General features: G+C 33.7%; 1 protein-coding gene across 11 annotated transcripts in view; it reads right to left on the bottom strand.

Annotated features, from left to right (window-relative positions):
- LOC143240345 (GATA-binding factor 2-like) overlaps positions 1-24,436 on the bottom strand; it is a 311,086-nt gene that overhangs the window by 164,678 nt on the left and 121,972 nt on the right. The window contains exon 1 of one of the 11 annotated variants that reach the window (XM_076482628.1): positions 14,619-14,637. The exons of the other annotated variants lie outside the window; for them this stretch is intronic. The gene's annotated coding sequence lies outside the window, so the exon portion shown is untranslated. Of the gene's footprint in view, positions 1-14,618; positions 14,638-24,436 lie in introns of those variants that run through there. 11 annotated transcript variants of the gene reach the window in all.

Genomic DNA, 24,436 nt, shown 5'->3' with positions numbered 1-24,436 from the left:
TTTCTCTCTCGAATGTAAGGACTACTCATCAAACTTTTATAATCTAACTGTAAAATTAGACGTGACATCTCAATCGGATGTTTGTGACAAATTTTATACCACTGACTTATACAATTAACACTAATCGGTTTTATATTTTATAATAATTCAGATGTGTTAGGACAGTTTTTCACTTGTTCGCTCCAGTTTTTATTATTAGATCAAATACAAATGTCGATCATATAGAGATTAATTCTATTACAAGACGAAACACAAATGTATATCATATAGAGGGTAGTATCCATTACGGGATCAAATGCAAACCATTATATAGATAGTAGTACTCGGTACCAGATCAAATACAAATGTCCATCAGATAGGAAGTAATGTCCATTACTAGATCAAACATAAATGTCCATCAGATAGGGAGTAATACCCGTTACTAGATTAAACAAAAACTGTCAATCAAAACATACGACAGCTTTTTTAAGTTACCAGGCAAAACACGAACTGTTCGTCAGATATGAAGTAATGTTTTATTTTGAGATCAATCAAGAAATGCTCACCAGATGCGCAAGAAGTTATCTCTAGATGGAACTCGAACTGACTATCAACGTTTCACTATGTAGAAATTGTTAAGCGTAACGATAGCATTGACTAAAATCAATTCTGTTAAAACTATTATTAAATTGAGGAACAATAACGACAAAACAATAGAGAATCTAGTGAACTACAATACTATTGTAGCGATCAGACTGCTGATTCTTCGGTCTAGAGTAAGTTATCAGTGACTTTCACTTTTTCTGATTTTGAGATCCATTTGTAACCGTAAGAGTACTAACTTGATTACTATAGGTACAATGTTAGAGCAGTTATAGTTTTTTTCTTCAAGAAAAAATGGAATATTTCATTTGAAAACATACTTAGGTTGTCATCAAGACTATAAACAATGTTATGCTATTCTAAATCGTTCGTATTTTAAAGTTTTAAACAAAATTAGTTTTATTGAATACTGTCGCGAACACCATTGATAGGTGGAATACCTATATCTAAATAACCGCGATAAGAAATTTAACAGTATAGTTTTCGTTTACTGAATACATTCATTTCAGAAAAGTAAAGTGATTTAAAAATAACTTTTTGTCAAAATGCAGAAATATTACACAAGTACAAAATTTACAGAAATTTTAGTAATTGCAATAATTTTGTTAATATTTCTAATTTGTATAATTGCCGAATAACCGAATAAAATAATTTACCGCAATAAATTAATTTATATTTATATTTTAGGAAAATAATATTTTTACCATCATAAAATTCACTGCAGCAAGTAAAAGTTTTATCTATAATTTTGTTTAATTGATTTATTTCTTTGGAATTAAGCACAAAACTACACAGTGGGCTATTTGTGCTTTGTTCACAACGGGTATCGAAACCCGATTTGTAGCAGTGTTAGTCTGCAGACACATCGCTGTACCATTAGGGGGACTGCTAAATGGGATTTTTCTTTTTAAAATGTTAAAGGTTTGATTACACGTTTTGTATGAGAGGAATAAAAACATGCACTTTATAAACTAAGTAGTAATAAAATTCTACTTATCGCTGGACCAAGGTAACACTATTGTAAATTTCTTGATAGAAAAAAATTATAATATCTTTGAGAGAAATAATGAGTTGTAAACTAATATAAAGATGTTGTTGATACAAGATGGACTAATCTAAAAGGATTTGTGTCAAGAAAGAGGGAGAACATTTTTGAATGAAAGTGATTATAAAGAAACTTGACCCAACGAATCATTCGCAGGTTATTTTATATAGTTATATATATAAGAAAAGCTGTTAAGTAGAACCAATAATTTCTAACATAGGAATAACAATCATTAGTTAGTATCTGGTTCAAGAAGTCCCTTAAAAATCCAAATTTAAGGAAAAAAATTTGAGTTTCCAAAATTTGTACAGATTTAATATTTTTTATCTATTAGTTACAAACGTTAATGTTGTGGAGTGCTTCACAACAAAATCACAGTTTTTCTAATCTGATCTATTTTACTACGAAATAATAATATTTTAGTATTAACGGTGAAATATATAATTAGATTGATAGAGTTTTAACGTCAACAAATACCTAACTTATTGTGCTTTCGTGGAGAACAATGGCTGGATTAAAGGTAAGTTAATGACAGTTTAGTCATCTCTAAATGAAAGTGTTATATTTATTTTTTACAGCAGTATTTGTACAGTAAATATGTTAACAATAAATTCAGAGTGAAGTAGGAATGTGAACAGAAATTACTTTTGTTTAAAACAATAACAACAGACGTTTTAATAGTGGAATTTATTAAAAGTACCTTAAGTTGCTTGCGTGGTACATTAATTTGTTATCTAAAGCTACTCACTCAATCAGTAACTTATTAATCAAACATGCAGAATCAGTATAATAATTATGAAATGTCTTGTGAGTAGCTAAATACAATCACAGAATGTTCACAATGAAACGAATTTTCGCAAAACTATTACTTTTTTTAAATTGATATTCCAAAAAATGTAATTCTTTCTGCATTGTCGTAGACTGTAGAATAGATATTTAAATTTAACTTTCAGATAACAAAACTGGAAGGACAAGTAAGAGATATTTACCTTCAACTAGGTATGAGAATCAAACGCTGTTTAATATATAGCGTGCTGTTAAATATAACACTGTTAAACATGCGTGCTAGAACGTAAACTTTCTTTACTTGTTTATATGTCCATAGTGTGGTATAGAATGTGTGGGTTCCACTGGTAAGTGTATCTTTTCACATGAGTAAATTAACACTTATCGTTAAGACTTTTTTAAATAAAGACATCGAACAGAGAACAGTATGAATAAACGGTTTTCTAATAGTCAGATTAGTTCAGGTTTTTTTAAGGCTACTAACAGAGCTAAAAACGAACAACATTTCAGCTTAATTGAGAAATTCGATGAACAGTGCTTAGCTAAACAACTATTATTACAAATTTAATGTAAATCAAATTGTTCGCGAAGTATATATATATATTCAGTAGTTTTTAATAATTTAATCAAAAGATCAAACATTTACTGTACAGCAGGTTTGTGCAGTGTCGTTTCTTCATTTATACATTGATGAAGCGTTATTAAGCATGTTTGACGTTGTACACGAACTTAATGTGTCACTTTAAACAATTTCGTTAAGTACGTTACAAGAGGAAACCTCTTGAGAACACACACAATGTTAAAATGTAGATTAAACACTTTCAAAATGAGTAAACAGTTTTTACGTGTATGGTCTCTGAATTCGTGAGAGAATGGATGTTGATTTTTTAGATATCTAAGATAAGTGACTACAACTAATTCTTCTAAGATATTGTATCTTTGATAAAGTAGTTTAGTTTCACAAAAAGACATAACATACATAACTCAAAGAAGTAGTTCAATAGGTTTGGTACTTCTGGAAATCCTTTATCAACAATAATGCTTTCGTGCACGTTTCTTTTACCAGAATTAATACATATATTCTCACGTGCGTGTATTGTGTCCATTTATTAACTTTCAACTTAATAAACAGTTTTGTTTCGTTCTTGTTTTCTTCAAAGCAATGATTTAACACAAATACATTTATTTAACAATCACTTGTTCTTCATAAAAATTCAGATATTTTGTTGCGTGTTCATTCAATAAAAAGGCATAAAATATATCAGGACAATATCAGAAAGTTATAGTACTTAAAGAAAACGCTTGTTGAATTACAAGAGTCCAAAGGAAACAACAACAAAATCAAGACATAATTCATATTTTTCAGACAAATAAAGAAATAAATAAAAAAAGAAAATACTATTTTTTAAAAATAAAGTGTTTAATTGCCCATTCGAATGTACAACTAACTATCACAGGCCTTGCATCGTCCTTTAAAACTTCATTTTACGTGAACTACAAATGGAATACGTAGCTGTACTTGAGTACTTTAACTGAACTTTTTTCGTGTACTAGTAATTGATGCGTGTATCATAATTGCGAAGTTAAAAATACCTTCTTCGTGTTGGCTAGCTTCTGCACACAAGTCTACATCGTAATAGAAAGCTTTTAATTATCAACGCAATTTTGACTTTGAATTTATCGTAGTTTTCTGTCAGGAATTAAGTTAAAACGTTTATAAAGCGAACCTACCTTCAATAATTATGAACCGTCTGATTACCAACACTACTAACACGTGTATGACAGTACTCCTGTCCCTAAGGAACAAACGTGCAGATAGTTGTGTTGCTATTATCGAATAAATGCATAGTAGGTTCCTATACTATTAATGATTTTGTTTGTTTGTTTGGAAATTTCGCACAAAGCTACTCGAGGGCTATCTGTGCTAGCCGTCCCTAATTTAGCAGTGTAAGACTAGAGGGAAGGCAGCTAGTCATCACCACCCACCGCCAACTCTTGGGCTACTCTTTACCAACGAATAGTGGGATTGACCGTCACATTATACACCCCCACGGCTGGGAGGGCGAGCATGTTTAGCGCGACGCGGGCGCGAACCCGCGACCCTCGGATTACGAGTCGCATACTATTAATGAATAAATGTGCAACGCAATTATCGTACTATTACTAAATTAATGTGTAGTCTAGTTGTCCTACGCTTGCTTAATAAATGGTCGTTATCATTCTTTGATTCTACTAAATATGTATGTCCTATTCTAAGTAAAAACGACATAAAACCCTTTTACTATTGGAATATTAATCTTTTATACTTTTGTAACCGTTTACGTTGTTAATGTTTTTTTTTCCTTTCACATGAATTGTAAAGATAGATTATAGGTTTTCTCATGATCCTAATTTTAATTTCATAGACTAGATGCTGCTCAGACCGACTGAATAGAACCCATGTCTTCCACTTAGAAACCCAAGTGCGAATCTTCGCTTTGCCATACACACACACACACAAACAGTCCTTATCAAAACTTCACAAACATATTAGTAAGTTAGTTTATTATTTGAGCAATAAAATCTATAGGTGGATTATCCATGATACAAATATATTTACAGTAGGTATTGGAAAACAAAAGTTTATTCTTAAGTTGTAGGTACATTTGAGTGTATAATGTTCTCCCCTTTCTTGAGTTAAAATTGTGACAAGTTTTACTACCCTTCAAGTTAGATTACACTAAACCTGATAGAGCTAGCAGGAAAACAAACACACACGATGGCAGTACAATTAATAGGTTGGTGGCTAAGTATTGATATCAGACATATTTTTATTTCTGGTATTATCCTCGAGAAAAGTCATATTGCTCGTAAAAATGTTCTAGCATATTTGATTTCAATCAGATACTAAACAAAAAACAACAACAGACAATCTTATTCAAATGCCCCCAGAAAATAATGCAACGATTAATGATAACCTATTGAGTTAACTCATTTTATAAGCGCTACGTGATCGACTTCCTTATTAGCACTATCATGTAGCTTGTAGAGTTCTGTATCATACGTAATCCAATCGACGACTTGTTAAGTATAACACATTCAAGTCTCACTAAGCCTTCCGCTTATCCTTACAAATAGGTAAACACGATATACCTAATTTCATTTATTAACTGATATCTTGTCACTGCCCTTAGGAAAAATATTACCCTTTTCCACAGCGTCTAGTCTTTCGACTCTGAAACAGGAACGTTGTATTCTGCTTATTAAGAGCATTTGGTCAAAATTACGTTAACTGTATAGATCAGAACCATAAAAGGAACTCTCTAATTAATGTAACTAACTCTATATAAAAAATTAACTAGAAGTATGGGTTGATTAGGAAGAAAAATTCCATATCTATAATAATTGTATATACATCTCCTTGCACTAAACGGGGACAAAAAATACACCAGAATTACACAAATAATAAGTTGCGTACAGAAGGGATTGGAAAATGTGTAAGACAAGACATGTCTAAACCATGCATTGTTTTACTGTAAACAATACAAAGGTTTTTTTTTTAGTTTAGCATTGAATATATATTAGTTCTTTATTCATTTTCCTCAATGGAAGATTAATGAAGTGAATAAAATGCATGCCAGTGCGCGTGGCATTGAGATGATCAATGAGCACTGTTTAGGACACGTGATATATACTACTTTCACTTAGCAATAAGACTGATACATTGACTGAGAATGAGAAAGCATGGTAAACACCATAAGGTGTTCAGTGTTTGTTGTGGTTCTTTATTTTAGTGCAAAACTACGCACTGGAGCCTTTTGAGAGCGTTTTTAAAACTCTCTGTACCGTGACCAAATATCTTATTGTAAAAGAAATAACTATAAGATAAATATAATTTAAATAAGAGAAGTCACATACAGTTGTTTACCGTTGAGTTTTCTAAATATTTTGATTCTCAGGTATTGATTCAACAAGTGTTATCTGAATAACATATGACACAAATAATATAGAATGGAAAGGGTTATCCTAAAACTTTTAGTTCTGAGTAACTGAAAGGCTACTTGAACACTCAAATTAAGAACGAAAACCTGAAAATCGTTCGTAAATATAAAGATAACTATATCCCTATATGTAGCACAGATTTTAGAAAATGATTGCTCGAAAGCTGAATTCACAAGTTAAAAATGCGTTAATGATTCCACATTGGGTTGTACATACTCCAAAAGACCAACTGACATAAATGTTACTGGGCTTCTGGTTTTTGGACTAGCAAAAACGATTTCTTTGTTTCGAGTTTCGTACAAAGCTATACGAGGTCTATCTGTGTTATCCTTTCATAATTTAGCAGTGTAAGACTATAGGGAAGTCAGCTAGTCTTCACTAACCACCACCAACTTTTGAGCTACTCTCTTATCAACGAATAGTGGGATTGACGATAAATAATAACACCAACACGGTTGATAGGACGAGCGTGATTGGTGAGATTGAAACTCAAACCTGCGACCCTCAGATTGCCAGTCAAGCGTCCTAACCACCTGGCCATGCTGGACCAGCAAAAACGCAAATTGTAGTCAAAATATGTACATTTGAATGTCAATTTGATACATCTGCTTTAGAAATTAATACAGGAAACAATTATTTTGCTCACTTCAGATGAATGTTCGGTGTATTCTCAAGACGGTTGTTACGGTTATTAAAACTTTAATTAAAATAAAGTAAAGAACAATATTTCGACCTTCTTAGGTCATCTTCAGGTTAACAAAGTGTTCGCAACTGATGCAACTTTTACCTCAAGTGGGTTTCTCGTCATCATGACAGGCAAAGGATTTTCTTTGTTTTTGTACATTTTGAAATCACATACGATATTTTTTGTTTAAATTTAAAAGTAAAAAAATGCTTAAAACAAAAATTTCCTGTACTACAAGAATAGAATTATTTTGTTCTTCTCTAACGTTTCTCAATCATGACCAAGATGAAAGAAAGCTTAATCTGTCTTAAACTTCTATTTCTGTAAATCATGTAGATCTACATATATATATATTAGATTTATTTCTTAACACGCCCTCCGCTAGTACAACGGTATGTTTACGGATTTACATCTCTAAAATGAGAGGTTCGATTCCTCTCAGTGGGCTCAGCAGATAGTCTAATGTGCCTTTGCTATAAGAAAGCACATTTCTTAACACTGGATAATTCTGATATTTTTAGTTTCTAAGCTAATTTTTTCATATGTTAACCAAATAGTGTAATGTTTGTGAAACATACTTCTATATATATGTATATATACATAACTGTACATAGCGAATTAGCTCTTTGTCTCAGATGATACGGCTCCCTCTTGATATGCGCTAGAAGTTACACTCACCCCTTAAACAAAAACATTGGATCATCCTACAGCTTTGACGTCAGGTGTGAAAAGGAGAGCAATATAGCATCTAGGTAGTCTAGGTTATTTGAAGATGTCTGATTTATTTTTCATGTTTTGTATAGTAACAATATAGGACGAGTGTTGAAAAATGTTTTATTTGGGTAATCTAACTGTTAATCGTTTAGTCAGATGAATGCTACACACACCGGATTTCATTCAGTTAAATGCTTACCACATACACAACTCATGTGGTATGAAAAGAGCATTCATGCGCGAAAATAATGACAATATGCAAATAAAGCAAATATTTTATATTTTTTGTTTTAATCTAGCTGCTTCCACCTGATACAGTCCTCTTGATAGATTCCCTAAGAACCCAGGAGCTGTAAGTGACGAGCAAGGCAAGCGGTTCCATCAGGACCTCAAGACCATGGAAGAGCGTTACCAAGGGAGATGGGACAAACATATGATGGCAGATTACTGCTGGAGCATTAAACGATAATGCCCTGAGACAGTCCACAAACGCAAGAGCTACAGGCGGAAATTCATGCCTGAGTAGACTGCAATTGAGCTTTGCCTCCTCATAGTAGCAAATGTCTTATCTACTAATCAGTTTTATATAAATAAATTGAATTATAACTTGATATAAAATTGAATTTATATAAATAACTTGAATACATTTATACTATCTTGTATTTAATCTTGACTGCTTACCACATACACAACTCATGTGGTATGAAAAGAGCATTCATGCGCGAAAATAATGACAATATGCAAATAAAGCAAATATTTTATATTTTTTGTTTTAATCTAGCTGCTTCCACCTGATAGGTAACTTGATGAAAAAGAATTGACTAAAGGGGCTATGGCCTCATAGTTGGATACGTTCATTTATAGTTTCATAACCATGAGGTTGCAGGGCTTGGAAATCTTAAGTGATTTTTATTAGTGCAGATAAAAATAATAGAAATGCATTAATTATAATAAACTGTTTATTTGTTATTGATTTTTATGCAAAGCTACACAAGAGCCATCTACACTATTCATCCGTAATTTAGCAGTGGAGGACTAGAGGGAAAACAGCTAATCATCACCATCCACTGCTAACTCTTGGGCTACTCTTTTACTAACTAGTGCTGTTGAACAAACGTTGTAACGCCCCCACTGCTGAAAGGATAAGAATGTTTGATGGTAAGGGGATTCGAACCCGCGACCCTCAGATTGAGAGTTGAGCCTCTTAACCACTTGGTCATGCTGGGACAATTCCAATATAAGGAAAGCTGTCCAAATTAATTTAAAAACAAGGATATTATTTTAAAAATAAGTTTCTCAAGGTAAACACGATTCATCCAGAAGCAAAATATAATTACCAAATGCGGGTAAAAATTTTGCGCATTTTTTTATGAAAACATTTAGATTTGTGCAATGTAATTTATTCATTTGATTTTTTATCACAGTTTCTCTGTTCGTAAATCTTAATCTAAAGGAAACATTCCACGAACAACAAATAATCGCACTGATAAAAAAGCATATAAAAACTTACTAGACAGGAAATGTTCTGTTTTCCAAATGTTAAAGAGGTGGTTTAATCACCACAGCATATCAGTTTAAATAATTGCAAGATTTTTCCTAAAAGTAGCTGTAAACGTTACTTCATCACAGTATGAAGTAAATGTATTATGAAACACAAGGGCTACAACTTTTAGATCAAGTTCGAATTAGAATATTCGTCACACGACGTTTTCTGTATAAAGATACATCTTTTTTTCAACCAATCAGGATTATTTACCAAACCTTTTAAGGTAAACTGTTTAAAAGAAGTAAGATAACCTAAAAATCACAGCAACTGAAATTAAAAAATAATTTTTTTTTTAGTAACGAGATGTAAAAGGAAAATCATAGTAGAATTTCGTTTGTGGATTTTGTTGTATTAACTACTATGTACTCTGCTTTTGGCTTGAACGTAAATGTTAACAAAATGTATTGTGATGGGTGATAAAATTAAAAATTTCAGTAACATTGGGACCATGTTGAAATTGGTATGCATCAGTTATCATCATATAAAGCCATGTTATAAAGTTCTGCTTTCAACCAGAGCTGCCTTTCACAAAATGTTGGTTCTAATACTCTGCGCTTGTGTTTTTATAGTGAAGTCACATCGGGTTATCTGCTGGGTCCACCGAGGGAAATCGAGTCACTGATTTTAGCGTTATAAATCCATAAACTTACCGCTGTCCTAGTGGTGGACGGTTGTAATACAAAAAAAGCGAAGATTTTGACGACACTATATGCTTTTTTTTAGAGTTTCATTTTAGGTAACTTTTGATGAAATTTTGTTTTATACAGTTACTGAAATACACTAAATATTAGCCCAAACATGAAAATGACAATCAAGAATTACGAATATTGTTTTACGAAAAACAAACAAACAAAACTAACTTGTAAGGCTATCAGATTGAGTGTTTAGTATTGTTAATCATGGCTAAAGTTTGAATCAAGAAAAAACAAACAAGCCAGATGAACATCAAATACTGATTTCAAGTATAATTTTTTAGGTAATACAGCAATGTTATTTTTTTCCAATATGCATTAAAGATAACCATGTTCAGAGCTAATACTTTAATAATAAGTATCATCATGCTTAAAGATCGGTCGAAATTCTCAGACTGGTACTTCAGGGCTCATAATTTGTTTGTAACTCAATATATATAACCCTGTACACACTTTTCTGAACAATATATGCTGTAATACTTTTGTCGTATGTTCCATATTATCACAGGGTGACTTCGAAATGAAATATTAATCAAATATATTTATTACACAACGTAACTCTATGACCTTTGAACTCCCTATCAGGACATTTAGTAATACAGATATTGTTCAGGATGTGACGTATAATGGTCAGCTGCTTTTCCGGTTGTGTCTCGTTCAACTTTTTAGAGCGAAAGGAAAACAAAATTAATCATAAATCCTGTTCTTACGGATTTATAATTTACCTTTTTGTTTATATATCCTAATTTCTGACACAAGATGGTGAGTGAAAAAAGACCAAAGAGCACTGGGTAATCATGGTGTAACTTGTTTGTGTACCTATCATTTGTTTTTTAATAATTCACACTCACATTTATTTGAACATCAACCTACAAATAAGGCTTATCTAACACATTGGGAACACTTTCTTAATATTTAAGAGTTGAATGTGTTATTATTTAATGTACAAATAGATAACGATTATACACTAAATAATTTTGAGAAACAGTTAATTATTCTAACTGCAAACACCTTGGTTACAAAGTTATTACAGACATTAGGCCTTTTGCCAAACATTATACTTATGCAAGATACGTTTGTTTGTTTATTTTTGAATTTCGCACAAAGCTACTCGAGGGCTATCTGTGCTAGCCGTCCCTAATTTAGCAGTGTAAGACTAGAGGGAAGGCAACTAGTCATCACCACCCACCGCCAACTCTTGGGCTACTGTTTTACCAACGAATAGTGGGATTGACCGTCACTTTATAACGCCCCTACGGCTGAGAGGGCGAGCATGTTTGGTCCGACGGGGATGCAAACCCGCATGCAAGATACAATTTAAGCAAAGGTCGTTTTTGTTATATCAACAAGGCAAGAAGTGTACAGACACTCAATCGCAAACTAATAAATTTTAGTTATTTATGCATAATAATACTGCCAAACATATCTCTATGAACGTAAGTGATGTGTATAAAATGTACAACACACTGTGGAACTAATGGAATTAACAAAGTTGTTAAAGACTGTTTTGATTTTAAAACAAGTTTCTAATTATTTTACCATGACAGCTTGATCTTTTCTCAAACACATAATGGCCACGCATGGCCAGGTGGTTAGGGCGCTCGACTCGTAATCTGAAATGTTTTTGTTGGACATCAATAAATAACTTAGTGGCCAGCAAAAGCTTCGGCAAATTTTTCCCAACAGTGGCGCAGCAGTACGTATGCAGACTCACACCGCTAAAACCGGGTTTTGATACCCGTGGTGGGCAGAGCAGAGATAGCTCTTTGTGTAGCTTTGTGTTTAATTTCAAATAAACAAACAAACGGCAAATTTTATGGACTTGGAATATAATGCCTTTTTTTTTCTGTTTCCTATTTCGGACGTGTTCTAACTGTACATTATTTCTCTCGTAACTTAGAGCATAGCCGTATATATCCTACATATAACGTAATAATACGTGTTTGTTTTCTTAGAGCAAAGCTACATCGAGTTATCACCTGTGTCTATCGAGGAGAATCAAACCCCTAATATTAGCATTATAAATCCGAAAATTTACCGCTGTCTCACTGGGGGATTTTATTATAAGAAACTACCCATATTTCACAAACAATTAACCAATTGATATAATTCGCTGTATTTTGGAACTTAAGTAATTAGAATAACTAGATTAGTTTATGTGATGTTTCTTATATGGATAAGACTCGACATTGTCAGGTGGTTAAGGGGCTCGACTGGTAATCTGAGGGTCGCAGACTCGAATTCCCATCACATCAAACATGCTCGCACTTTTAGCCGTGTGGGCGTTGTAATGTTATGGTCAATCCCACGATTCGTCGGTGAAAGAGTAGCCCAAAAGTTGGCAGTGGGTGGTGATGACTAGCTGCCTTCTCTCTAGTCTTACCCTAGCCTCCGTGTAGCTTTGCGCTAAATACAAAGCAAACAAACAAATTTATATCGATTAACAGTATTTGAGACATTTTGTTGAATTCTTGCATAATAAAGGAGTTTACATACTGTATTGACATAGGTCTATTTCCGAGTTTATATATTCGAAAAAACTATTTAGAAATCCTTTTGACTTTTGTTCAGTCAGACAAATGATTACTTTAATCAAAATATCTTCTGATATGTATATGATTATTTAGGTACACATTTTCTATGTAAAATCCACAGCATACTTTACATAATTTATATTACTGAATTCCAATATTTTAATTATAACACTTACAATAATAATCATTTTTTCTATGAGGCAGGGGGAAGCATTGTCTATGTAGGAATGGCTCAGATTGAGATTGTTAATCGAAATCGTATTTTAAAAATCTCCTTAATAGGTCATCAGAACTTTACAGTGTTTGTTCTTATAACAGTACATATATATTAGATACTTTCCTTCAGATATGCCGCGGGATCGAATCCCCATCATACCAAACATGCTCGCCCTTTCAGCCATGGGTGTTATATGGGACTGTCAATCCCACTATTCGTTGGTAAAAGAGTAGCCTAAGAGTTGGCGGTGGATAGTGATGACTAGATGCCTTCCCTCTAGTCTTACACCGCTAACTTAGGGACGGCTAGCGTAGATAGATCTCGAGTAGCTTTGCACGAAAGTAAGAAATAAACACATAATAAATTCATCCGCGAAAAAACAAAAACTTTCAAGGCAATATAATCTTCAATCGTGAGATAATCATTAACAAGTTTTCTATGTACATAAACACGTACAAAATACTGTATGTCAGTTCTACTAGCGTGTGAAAAGCTACAAAACTTCGATTACCGTGTTTGTTAGTTGAGCATGAAGATGTTTTGTTTCACCGCGCAGGCGCAGCTTCTAAATCAATACTCAAGGCTGTCATAGTAACATTTTATAAGATACATATCTTAACTTTCATATAATAATTATCACAGCTGAAAAATATCTGGAAGGCTAACGCCATAAATCTTAATTGTAGAGTCGGATGCTCTGAAAAAAAAACACAACAAAAACTTGCAGTCACCTGTGGCTATATGAACATGATAATATAGTCGTTTAATATAATTGAAAAAATCATAACTTACCTCTTAATCAAATAAAACACTTTGTTTTCCAGGTTACGAACTCTTATTCTGCGTTTCAGCAAATATACCACTGATATGAATGTAGTGCCATTCGAGAATACTGTTTTAGAGCTTGCAGTGCAAATTGTCAAAATAAGGGGCTACGTTATGCACAGAAAGGTGCATAATAAATTTACCAAATTGTCAAAACTGTATCTTTGAAACACTTCTGAAAGTCTACCTAGGGAGAAGAAACCGTGTAGTACTCAATGACGAGAAACCCACTTAAAGTAAAAATGTATCTCAAGACGGCTGGTGCATGGGTATTAAAACTTTTATTAAAATAAAGTCGAGAACAACGTTTCGACCTGAAGATGATCTGAGAAGATCAGAAACTATGTAACTTCAATCACCACAGGAACCAACTCAGCTTGCGTAACACTTTCACACCTATGATGATTTTTGTCATTGTTTTCTTTTAAGAATATTTCATTGTTTTTAAGCAACAGAGATTCTTACCTCCCCTACCATTCATAATTTCAACCTGCTTTTTGGACAAAATTTTCCAAAAAAATTTTTTTTTTAACTCTAGGAGAAATGTAATAGTGTCTTCATTACGTGTTAAGAAAGGTGTTTAGGTAGTATATATATATATTTAGGTAGTATATATATATATTTAGGTAGTATATATATATATATATAAAATTCAAACATGTTTTCTTGTTGTTTTTTTCTCATGTGTGCATATAGTGTGCAGTCATATGTTCTCTCCCTTAGGGAAACCTAATAACCAGTTTATAGTTACATAGACATTGAGTTCATATATGTTCATGGAACATAACGAAATAAATAATTATATTTGGAAGTATGACTCCCTGTGAGAAACAAAACTGTCTTGATGGTTACATTTAGAAACTAAGTATTGAAAATGTATTGAATATTTAAAAGCTATGGTGACACAATATTATTAACTCGTAAACAAATGAAAAAAAGGAATTAGAACAAAGAGTTAAGGTGTTAAGAAAAAAAGAGTCAAAATGTACTTCATTTATAATAAATTTTTACCTTCTTTTCAGCTGTTTTCTTCTGAACTCTGCCAGTAAATAAATAGTTCAATACATGGGTCTTGATATTAAAATCATGGCTCGACAACCAAACACTCCCTTGTGTTTTGACAGTGATTGTTAGCTTTTGATGTTTCTAACTGGCCAAACGATAACTTTGTTCGAACGTAACGTCAATAAATGAAATCACCATCTCGTGACACGCGTTTCTTTAATGTTACCCTCGTGAGGTGTCGCTTCGAGGTAAACCTGTGCATCACCTGTATTGGAGGCTGTTCATAGTATGGAAGGATGTCGCATGACAAATATCCTCGAGACAACCCACAAGAGCTGAGATAACTTTTAAGTTGAAACTTATTATTTCGTTTTGATTTATTTCTTATTTGCCCAGGAGGATAAAAACACCTGAGCTTAATAAAGCTGCTGCTAATACCCGTCTGCACCAAGCGTCGAGTCCGGACCGGAATAGAACAAGCATTTAACCCCAGAGGCAGCACGTGGAACAATTATATTACTTAGTACTATAAATGGAAGCCATCACACGTGAATTAACAATACTGTAAGCAGAAATAGAAGATCTATTGGATTTTTCTTTTTTACACTTTATGCAAAAGAAAGCGTCTCTGAGCCTCATTTACCAGTTATGCATAAATTGAGATGTGCTTAATTAAATATTAAACATTAATATTTTATCTTTTCATTGGTATAAAACAAAATACTTTCACAGTAATTTAAGTTAATAACTTTTATTTAGGTTATTTGTTTGACGAACCGCGACGTTTGCTAGTTGTTTGACTCGATCAGTTGATAGTATTAAACGTATCGAAATGGCTAGGTCATTGACACGAATCATTTTGAAAATCAATAGCAGAACGAGGAGATAATATAATTGGTTTATATTCTATCAGCTGTTTGCACTTATCTAACTAAAATTCGCCGTCTTTTTTTCTTCTTTCCGTATCAATGTGCCCCATATTTTTGAACACCACAACGACCTCTAGCAGCCTCCAGAATTTTTTTATGTGATGAGGTTTTATAAATTATTTTCGTTTAAATATTTTTCTCCTTCGGAAATAGCTAGAAACCTATTACATTTATATTAAACGTGAAAGGTATTTCAAATAAGGGTATGTAATTAAAAGCAAATAAAGAATATATTTCTTTCCTAATGCCACGTGATAGCAGCTACCACCTGTGAAAGCATACCTCAGGTCGTGACACAGATAAAATGGTTAAAATTAGACCTGCATTTGGCTTCTAAAGCAATGTAAGAAATGAATGGTACCTTGAGATCCTGACCTATTCTAGAGCATATAAAAATATTAATTGTCAATAGTTCGGAAAAGACGTGACAAAATTAAATTAAAACTAAAAATTATTATTTTTTGGAAATAGGCGATCCTTTCATTTACAATTTTGGTAACATATACATTTCATAGATATATACCGCATCTTCAGTTTCCTATGAAGCCAAAAATGGAAAAATACATAAAACTATCTATTTGCCTTAGTAGGTTTTTTGATGTGTGAGACAATAGTATAGAAACAGGTTTTAGAACAAAGAAATAATTATATTTTTAATAAACAAGATATTTCCAAGTGATAAGGAGAGCAATGAGATTTCGTTTAAATTATTTATTAATAATACTGAATCCGATTCGTACCTCATGATTCCACCGAGTAAAGTTACATGTTTACATCCACTTATTATTATTTTTATCATCAATCTTTTCACTTGGGGTAAGGTTGTGCTAGTAGGATATCAATTATTGTTGTGATTAGCAGCTTAAATGATCACTAAATCTAACTGTTATATTTTTTTTATAGTAGATATTAATTACACAGGCCTGTGCTGATTTTATTGTTTTCAAAAGTTTAATGTTCTACAGTAATTCCTGTACGCTGAGTCCGAAAATGCTATTCATCTTTCTCCATCACGTACAGATGTTTCACAAAACGTCATATGTACTTGTACATAAGTGAATCATTTGCATTAAAATTGAGTCACATGATGCTATGTTTAAAATATTGACAACTACTGGCTGTAGATTTTTCTAGACCAACGCGACGTGAGAGTCTTATCGATCGTTTTTAAATCAAAGCTTAAGTAAAATAATAATAATAAATATTCATCGTGATAATAATTTGATCTAATTAAGAATTTTTCTTCTCGATTTGCAAAAAAATCCTTACGTGATGAAAAGAAAATCATTTTCCAAATCTGCATGGCTGAATTATGAGAAATCTGTTATTAAAACCAAACAACTATATAAAAGTTTAAATTCGCAGGGTTGTGTTATCGAGTTTTAGGTGCTAATTTGCTACTGTTTTCATGAACGGCTTGAGAGGGAAAGACAATGTTTTGTATTGATAACAGCTATAATTCGATCATGGATCTTAATAGAATGTTGGCGCGCTATTCACTCATCTTTCCAATATAATTTGGATTAATTACCTCATGGCTAGAAAGTTTTAGTGTCAAAATAGCTCAAGGATAAACTTTTTTTCGGGATCAAGTGAGCTGATTATAGAGCATGTGGTAATCGCAAGTTTAGAGCTGGCAGCGGTTGGAAATTAAATATATATTTAAAGTTACATTGCTAAATTTCTCAAATTCAAAACATATCACGTTCAGTGTCTTATACGTAAGTGTGTGTGTGTGGATTACATTTATTTCAGTTTGACTTAACATGGTTTAGTTTGTTTTGAATTTCGCACAAAGCTACTCGAGGACTATCTTTGACAGCCATCCCTAATTTAGCAGTATAAGACTAGCGAGAAGGCAGCTAGTCATCACCACCCACCGCCAACTCTTGGGCTACTCTTTTACCAACGAATAGTGGGATTGACCGTCACATTATTATTCCCCTAAAACTGAAAGGGTAAGCATGTTTGGAATGACAGGTATTCGAACCCTCTACCCTCATATTACGAGTCGAGTGCCTTAACCACCTGTTATGCTTTTATGATATTGTCAGTTCAAATATTTTAAACCTTTTTTAATACGATATAGTGTCTTTGAAAATCCTATAAGAAGCGCTGACTGTTTTGAGTAATAAAATTAAATATTCAAAGTATGAAAGAGATAAACCATATAATAGATTAACACTTAATTCTATAGTTATTATTAATATTTTGCAACTTGCTCACAAAATGCTAATTTGAATCAAAAATTTTTTGAGTGACTCAGTTTTCCATATATACTCAGCATATATGCATATGAACATAAGATGTCTTGCTTAACGTATTATATTATCACTATAGGAGAAATGTGAGAGTTTTCAACAACCATAAAATCGACATGCCAATTGCAATGATCATGGAACAACAAACTATTTTGTACGTTGTAAGATACACAACTGAAAATAATAATAGAATACTTAAATTGTATGTTGTAAAGGCTACAATTCTGCCACAAGACAACCACTATTGTATATGTGTATGTCATCCTGTCTCTACATCTTAAATCACATTAAAATATTAAAACAAAGGGTTTGTTTATTTGTTTTGCATTTCGCGCAAAGCTACACAAGGGCTATCTACGCTAGCCGTTCCTAATTTTGCAGCGTAAGACATGTGAGAAGGCAGCTAGTCATCACCACCCACCGCCAACTCTTGGGGTACTTTTTTACCAACGAATAGTGGGCTTGATCGTCACATTATAACGCCCCCACGGCTGAAATGGAAAGCATGTTTGGTGCGACTGAGATTCGAACCAACAACCCTCGGATTACGAGTCGAACGCCTTAATACGCTGGGTCATGCCGGGCCTAAAACAAAGGGAGAACCATACTAAACTATTAAAACGCGGGAATATTTTTTATTTGAAGAAAGCAGAAATCTCTCTAACCCTTGAGACAACCATTGCCAATTTGAGCTCTGAAAACGACTGAATAAAAGCAATATCGATACACTAAATCGCTTCAAATAAAACATTTGACTGTGGTCTCAGTTGCGTATGGTGGAAATAATGTGAAATTTGAAAATGTAATATCCTAGTCCAATTTTAGTTCGTCAACAAGGGTCACATTGCATTAAATATTAAAGGCACATCCACAGGAAAGAAATTGTGGGGGTATTTAATGACTCAGGTGTTAGGCTTAGCCAATGGAAACTTGAGAAGCAAAAATACTTGCTGGAAATGATGAGTGCGAAATTGGTGTTCATTAAAATCTATGAGTCGTAACTGAGGTGAAAACAAGTCTCAAGAGGCATTTGTTGTTGGTTATAATAGGTAAAAGGAATTTGATAAAACTTACAAGCTAGCTTGTTCGTGGGAAATGAAGTTTAACTGCTTTGAAAAATTATGCGATGCACCTAACTTGAACTTTAAGCCTAACTTGGCTTCGTGCTGACGGTATTTAAGTTATTTTACAACAAAGTGTCGCTATTTCTTGTTTGTTGAGAAGTCATGAAAAGCAATCGTAAATCATCAATGACCTTATCGTAACATTCCAAACAATAACCACAGAGGACCAAATGAAGTAAATACACCAATAGTTACCGTATTCGCACACTAAGGAGAAAATACGCCATGTTTTTAACATCCATATTTTAACCATTGTTTGCTCAAATACTAATATTTCTCATTACACATTACTTTTATGTTGTGTACTTCATTTTCAATGTTCTTTCGCGTTATTAAAACATGGGTCATTTGTTAGTCATCTATCCATAATTAACTTGCTTACACTAATTCCGGCCCGGCATGTCCAGGCGGTTAGGGCGCTTGACGGCAATCTGAAAGTCGCGGGTGTGAATATGCTTGCCGTTTCAGCTGTGGGGGCGTTATAATGTGACAGACAATCTCACTATTCGTTAGTAAACGAGTTACCCAAGAGTTGGCAGTGGGTGGTGATGACTAGCTGCTTTCCTTCTAGTTTTACACTGCTAAATTAGGGACGGCTATCGGAGATAGTCTTTGTTTGTTTGTTTGTTTTTGAATTTCGCACAAAGCTACTCGAGGGCTATCTGTGCTAGCCGTCCCTAATTTAGCAGTGTAAGACTAGAGGGAAGGCAGCTAGTCATCACCACCCACTGCCAACTCTTGAGCTACTCTTTTACCAACGAATAGTGGGTTTGACCGTCACATTATAACGCCCCCACGGCTGAAAGGGCGAGCATGTTTGGCGCGACGGGGATGCGAACCCGCGACCCTCAGATTACGAGTCGCACGCCTTAACACGCTAGGCTATGCCGGGCCTATTCTGCTGAGCTCACCGAGGTGACTCGAACCCCTGATTTTAGCGTTGTAAATCCGGAGACTAGCGGTGGGCTAAAACATTGTAGCAGAGCGTGGTTCGGAGATAGTCCTCGTGTAGCTTTGCGCGAAATTAAAAAACAAACAAACAAACCATACACTAATTTCTTAAAGATATTACTTGTGTAAAATTCACCTCATTTTACAAAGGTATAAAGGGTATACACTCACGTTATAATTATCAAAAATAAACTCACCAGGATAAAGCGTAAAATGAATTAATAACTTATGTTTGAAAACGTTCACCGTTATTTTAAGGCCGTGAAATCGGAAATTAGTAAAAAGACATGACTTTTTTTTTATCCAACCTACGAGTATGAATATGACAGTCCGTAAGACCAATTGTTCTGCTTTATAGGACCAGAATAACTTATTTTATAAAACGCTATAAATAATGTTATGCGAAATAGGGTGTTGCTACGACCATGAAAAACTTCTCATAGGTTAATTCATTAGTGCAATTCATCTGTAACATTTAATTTTCAAGCAGTACTTTATAGCACGAACGGAAAATGAAACAAAAACTTACGCCTCTCTTCTTGCTCAGCTAGCTATCCAATAGGTTGCTGAGGTCTTTTCCTACGATATGGTCCACACCCAAAATTAATTGAATTGACTGAAATTGCTTTAACGTGGTGATGAGCTAGTTTACAACTTTAACGTGGTGATGAGCTAGTTTACAACTTTAACGTGGTGAAGAATTAGTTGGCAACTTTAATTCGAAATTTTAATCAAAATATTTCTCTTGAAAATGGGATATGCATTCATAATTATATTCGTTGTCCTTTAAATTTGTCGATTCTCTGCTATTTTACTCATATAGCCTCGCGTGTGTTCACCAAACAACGTCTTTTAAATATTGAAGTAGAGTACATGGACTATTTTAATTTCTTTATTCGAAAAGCAACGCGACAATTATGTATTATCACTCAGTAACAGCCAAGCATAAAGCGGAGAAAGCAGAAATGATACAACAAACCGAATTTATTCCAAACTGAGTACAAGTAATTATTTATTCATAAACGAGAATGAAGGTAAATGAATATTAATTTGAAGTGAAGTAAATTTGTGAGTAAATGTGTTTAATTTATGGGCCTTGAAGTAAAATAATAAAATAAAAATATATTAAAAGTTTAGTTTGAACGTTTCACAGTTTTAACTGGCTTGTCGTATCAAACGGCGGCTATCGTAACTGTTTTATTCCCTTTAATTATCTCTCTTTGAAATAATAATGAGAGTAATGCTAATTAATTTTTCTGTTCACGTATCGACCAGAGGACGAGGCAGGGATCGGTGACGAGTGTCACATCTTTTCCCGATGCCGCTGTCACGATGACTACTGAACCATAAAATGTAGGCTAAGTGGGGAAGGGAGACACTCATACAGACTAGTATTAATAAATCAGCTTCTAGACAACATATGATATATACTACATATAAAATTTTCACTAGGTTGAGGTTTATCTTGACGGTATTGCTTCTAAAAGAAACGGAGGTTGTTTCTATTGATTCTATTGTACGAAGACAATTCAAGGAAGTAGTTTTGTTTAATTTTAGTATGAGTTTTATTGTTAGGTAAAACCTCTATTTTAATGAATACGTTGAAAAAAAACAATGCATAGTTGATGTGTCTTGCAGCTTCAACGAGTAGACAATCTGCGGCCTTAATAAGCTCTTTCTGTCTCTAGAAAAACAAACAATTGTGTTTTCATTTACCTACACGCGCCATGAAGCATGAAGCGATAGGTAATGGTGAAAATGAATAGTCTTCTCTCTCGTTTTCATTGCGTAATAAAACGAAACAATGTAATTATGAATACATGGGATCGAGTGTGGCTTAGGAGACTAGCATGGTGGAATGTATATCTCAGGGCCTGTGGTTCGCGTCCCATTGCCGCAAAAAATCGCTCTTTGCACTTTGAGGACGTGGGTGCATTATAAGAATGTCGATGAAGTCCCTCTCTGAGATTAGCGTAGACCAACAGATGGCGGTAGCTGATGCCTTAACTGTGGCTCATCATTTGAAAATCAAACACTATATAAAAACTAAATACCTAACCAGAATAAGTAAGGACTATGTAATATGTTGATGATTAATTACCCATATGAGCTTCTTCGTCACTTTTCTTAAACTGTGCTTGTGAATATGCAGTGGTTTGTTTTTTGAAAACTACACAAAGGCTATCTGCGCTAACCATCCCTGATTTAGCAGTGTAAGACCAGAGGGAAGACAGCTAGTCATCACCACCTACCACCAACTCTTTGGCTGCTCTTTTTTCAACAAATATTGGGATTCACAGAAATTAAATAAAGCCCCCACGGCTGAAAGGACGATCATGTTTGGGGTGACAGAGATTCGAACTTGCGATCCTTAGATTACGGGTCGAGTGCCTTAAACACCTGGCCTTCGGGGAAATATTCGGCGGACTTATTAAAATTTGACATAATTTGTTATATGAAGAGCCACAGCACCCTTTAAATTACAGGTGCTTATGAGGAAGTAAAAACTGAAAATAATTATGATTCACAACAATTTACCACAAGCATGTTTTGATCTAATCATCTATAATTTCGTAGTAAACAGAGTCGTGGATTTGAGTCTTACCAAAACTATGTTCTTGATTTAGCTCAATATTCTGAACAGATAGTCTAAATAGACAGGTCAAGTAACGGAAAGCAGTGTTTGTAAGTCAAAGTTCTGGATAAGTATTTTTCCAAGTGTTAGTTTAATATAGACAAAACAAACAAATAAAACACGTCGATACTTTTAGATTAATACGTTATATAAACCAAACAAAGTAAGTATAGTGTCTTTTCCATGTTTTATTAATTAATATGCTTGTGTGTTTTCGTGTATACGTATCAACCTAATAAAACTCAATTTGTAACTTTTGACTTTAAACTTATATTGAGAGTAAAAAAGAGAAATAAATATGGTCAATTTTCTTTTGCTACAGAAAGTTATTAGTATGTTATTGTGGTTCACACACACAAAAATGTAAGTGATAAACTTTAAAGTACATCTGAAAGAAAAACAATTATCTCTTCTTATGCAAATTCCTGAAATCGAATTCTTGCAGTGGAAAGAGTGCGGATAGCCAGCCAGTTGTGTAGTTTTTGTAAAGAACAACAAGTCTTCAGACGGGATTTCAATCACAGAAATGTATTTAATCTATTCTACTAAATAAATATTTGCCTGTACAGAACATGACCGTAAATATCCCTATGTTCGCTAAGCTACCAACCGCCTTTTTTGTAGAATTGAGACTAAAATGTTAATATACATCCTGTAAAAATTCACAATTTCTTTTCTCTTCTCCAGCAAGCATTTGTTATTCACAGTTTAAGATTTCGATTTTTTATCTCTATTCGTAAAGCGGTAGTGAGTTATTAGTTTCTATCTAGAGCAAGTAGAAGGTTTTTTTCAAAACCAGCGTAAGGCTTTATTCTAGTATGTGAGGCCTTAACCTCTATGATTCAGCAATTATTCACTAACGTTCTAGTATGCTGGTAGAAATGTTTATCGCCCTAATCAACCACAATTTAGTTTGTTATTCAGCCCTTGGCCCGGCATGGCCAAGCGTGTTAAGGCGTGCGACTCATAATCTGAGGGTCGCGGGTTCGTATCCCGGTCGCGCCAAACATGCTCGCCCTTTCAGCCGTGGGGGCGTTATAATGTGATGGTCAATCCCACTATTCGTTGGTAAAAGAGTAGCCCAAGAGTTGGTGGTGGGTGGTGATGACTAGCTGCCTTCCCTCTAGTCTTACACTGCTGAATTAGGGACGGTTAGCACAGATAGCCCTCGAGTAGCTTTGTGCGAAATTCCAAATCAAACAAACTATTCAGCCCTTTAGTCTTCTCACTGATAATCAATTGTTTTTACTCTAAAGAAGGTTATCGATTATTATTTAAATATAATTATCATTCGTTAGTTGTTTCACAAAATTTACATTCGACAGTAATGAGCTTTGTAACAAAAAAAATCCTCCCAGGCCTGCTAAAACTGTTTGGTTGAACGCTACCAAAACATGTTTCTTGTTATAACTCTGTACTGTATTTGAAGTTTTGTCTTATATTTTTACATTTTACAAAGTTTGGAAAGTAACTATCTTATTAAAGGATATTGTATGTAATTCATTTTTAGTATGTTCACTGCTGGGACAGCAGTAAGTCTTCAGGTTTACAATACTATAATCAGCAGTTAAATTACCCTCGGTGGACACAGCAGATACCCCGATGTGGCGTTTTTCTAAGAAAACACACACACACGCATGTTTTTAATATAACAAAACTGCTAATCTTGGAATTCATGTTCGATATTTTAATAAATAATTGTGGCATTTAGTAAGCAAATGTAGAAAGTATTTATATTTTGTGGGGAATAAAAAAACAAGTTCAAAATAATATCTTATAGAATTTAAAAGTATTTATATAAAAATTGTTTACAATGTTCAATCACTTTTGACTCTGTTGTCGCAGGGGGCGCTATAGTAATAAATAATGCCTGGCCATTGGTATAATTGTATGTGGGGAACAGGGACATTTTTATGTATAATTA

Source organism: Tachypleus tridentatus, chromosome 13 (assembly GCF_004210375.1).
Source record: "Tachypleus tridentatus isolate NWPU-2018 chromosome 13, ASM421037v1, whole genome shotgun sequence".
Taxonomy (NCBI): Eukaryota; Metazoa; Arthropoda; class Merostomata; order Xiphosura; family Limulidae; genus Tachypleus; species Tachypleus tridentatus.
This window is presented reverse-complemented; position numbering and strand designations above follow the sequence as displayed.